Here is a 2,500-nt window from a genome sequence, read left to right as displayed (position 1 = left end):
TTTGTTATGCAATGAACACAGGCACGGGCAAACACGGCCTTAGGATTCTTATCTTGAATGTTTACATAAAACACTTGAATGCAAGTATTTTTTTTTCATACAATGATAACATTTGTGAAGAACCTACTTTTCATGTTCAAGAGGGATACGTTCTTGAACTTGCTAATGTGTTATTTTTAACGTTCTTCATGATATTTGAAATAATAAGCTTCATTTCTACTGTTTATTATGCACACTTAGTAACTGTGATGTCGGTAGTTGATAGTTAAGATATATTGATCCTAATGGGACGTATCAGAAGTGTTAGTGGCTAACAAGAGCTGAATTCACCATTTTTTTTAATAAGCATAATACTTCTACTTGGTATATTGTGTTGTGCCCGAATGTAATAAGAACAGAATGTTGAATTTGATAGGAAAAGTGTGGCATAGCCTATATAAACTATTTTATGATTGCTTTCTAATAACACAAACAACACATGAGAAATTAAAATTTGTTTATGTAGCACTATTTTGGCCTAAAAGAATTTGTTTGTCAAGGTCCTTGAGGATTTGTTAATTCCGCAATAAATCTCAAGGTTAAGTCTGGTATGGTAACTTCGCTCTGCTTTCTTGGTAAACATGTCAAACGCACACAAGACATACAAAAGTGACTGAATGTTATACCACACCTGATGATTTTTTTTTCTTCTAATATTAGTATGACAGTTTAGAAACATTTAGACATATAATTAGTTTCTGCTTTTGGAGAAATAAAAGTAACACATATATGCTATATAATATTACCCAGATTCTCTATTAAACACATCAGAAGTTGTTAAGTTATTGATTTGTCTCAAAAATTGAATGAAAAGTTATTTAAGTGTTTCTTAGCACCAATTCTGCAAATGTAGGCAGGTCTTTATTAATTTAAGTTGGCATAAGTCAGTGAAGGTATTGCAGACCTTTAGCTTAAGTAGCCTGATATAGCTGTTGAAAGAGGATAATGTAATGCATGTATTAGATGTAAAAGATTTTTTTTCTTAGTAAATTAGATGGATTTGAATGTGGCTGGCCCTTAGTATTAGATCCAAGTTAAATGAATTGATAGGGCATATTATGTTAATACTTGAAAAAAGGTGTAAATAAAGATGGTTAAGTTAGCCAGGAAAGAGGAACATTCATTTCCAATATTACATTGGTAGTCCTCTCTCCTTGTGTGAAATGGCTCATTCTTTTTCATTGGCTTTTTTCAATAAATGTCAAAATGCATTCTGGCCATTCATTAAGTTGTTGCATGAATGAGACAAATATCCTTTAATGTAGAGTATTCTCTCCTTATAATCTCAAGGATTATGTTCTACCCTACTCAGTGGCCTCTTTAGTGAAAGAGTTTTATTTCATCACTTTCAGTTGTATTCTTATTTCATCCAGATCAAATCTGCTCTTTGAATGTGACTTGAAACATGAAAAAACTAAACAAAATAAGGCGATACATGTTTGAATATCTGAAGAGTTCACTGTCATACAGTGTTTACATCTGTAGTTCAACTTACATATCATGCTGCAACAGCAATATTTGTTTTGCATAGTATGCAAAAACACTGGATGTTGCCAGGAAGGAAATAAATGCCACATCATCATTTTTCAAGACCTTGCCAGCTAGCATCCTAGACATAACAATCCCACCAGTAATGCAAATATTTAGTAAGGTGTTAATTTATCTGCTTAACTTATGATTTTTTTTTCTTTTTGTGATTAAGGATATTTTGTTTTAAAGCTCTCTTATATTGCATATATTCTTATCCATCAGTTAGTAAGTTAAAAGAATGCATATTTATTGTCTGGCAGACAATTCTGGAGGGGTATGATACAGAAGACTGTAGCAATTATGGCATTAGTAGATTCAAAAGGAAATTAATATACTAGTGCATGGTTCTGAGAGTATAAACTATTATGTATGTGAGAAAGTGCCTTAGATATAAGATATGAAAAGGGTGGATGGTTATGTAATTATGTTGATAAGGAAGGCTTAATATTCATCTTTATTTTTCCTCCTGTCTATAGTAATACTAATACTGTCATCAGATTTGTAACATCATAGGATTTAAATAATACAGTTGTAGTTATTGTTAGGGTAACTGTTTAATGTTGATGAATATCATAGATTATAATCTTGCATTTTCATGAGTTATAGCTTCTTGTTATTGTGCAGTATTTTCGGGCCAAGTTTTAAAAATGTTTATAAAAGCTGGAGGTGATTTTAATTTTTTTATTTATCCATCTCTATTTTTTTTTTTGCAGTATATAGAATATTATAAAATGTGTATTTGGCAGGTTAATTTTTTTTCCAATTTAGATAATTTTCCAATTGAATTACCAGATTTAAAGGTTTTATTAGTGAAAAAGACAGAATTAATGGACAGTGGTTTCAGGACTTCAGCAAAAGCCATCAAACTTTCCCATGTATGTTGAGCAAAATGGAGTGTAGACTGAGTCCATATTTATTAATAAGTTGTCAG

General features: G+C 31.0%; 1 protein-coding gene across 1 annotated transcript in view; it reads left to right on the top strand.

Moving 5' to 3' along the window:
• The window catches only part of LOC125032096 (mucin-4-like), a 31,421-nt gene that overhangs the window by 640 nt on the left and 28,281 nt on the right, over positions 1 to 2,500 (top strand). The window lies entirely within an intron of this gene.

This window comes from Penaeus chinensis, chromosome 14 (assembly GCF_019202785.1).
Source record: "Penaeus chinensis breed Huanghai No. 1 chromosome 14, ASM1920278v2, whole genome shotgun sequence".
Taxonomy (NCBI): domain Eukaryota; kingdom Metazoa; phylum Arthropoda; class Malacostraca; order Decapoda; family Penaeidae; genus Penaeus; species Penaeus chinensis.
Note: the sequence above shows the minus strand (reverse complement) of the source record. Positions and strands in the feature narration are given on the sequence as shown.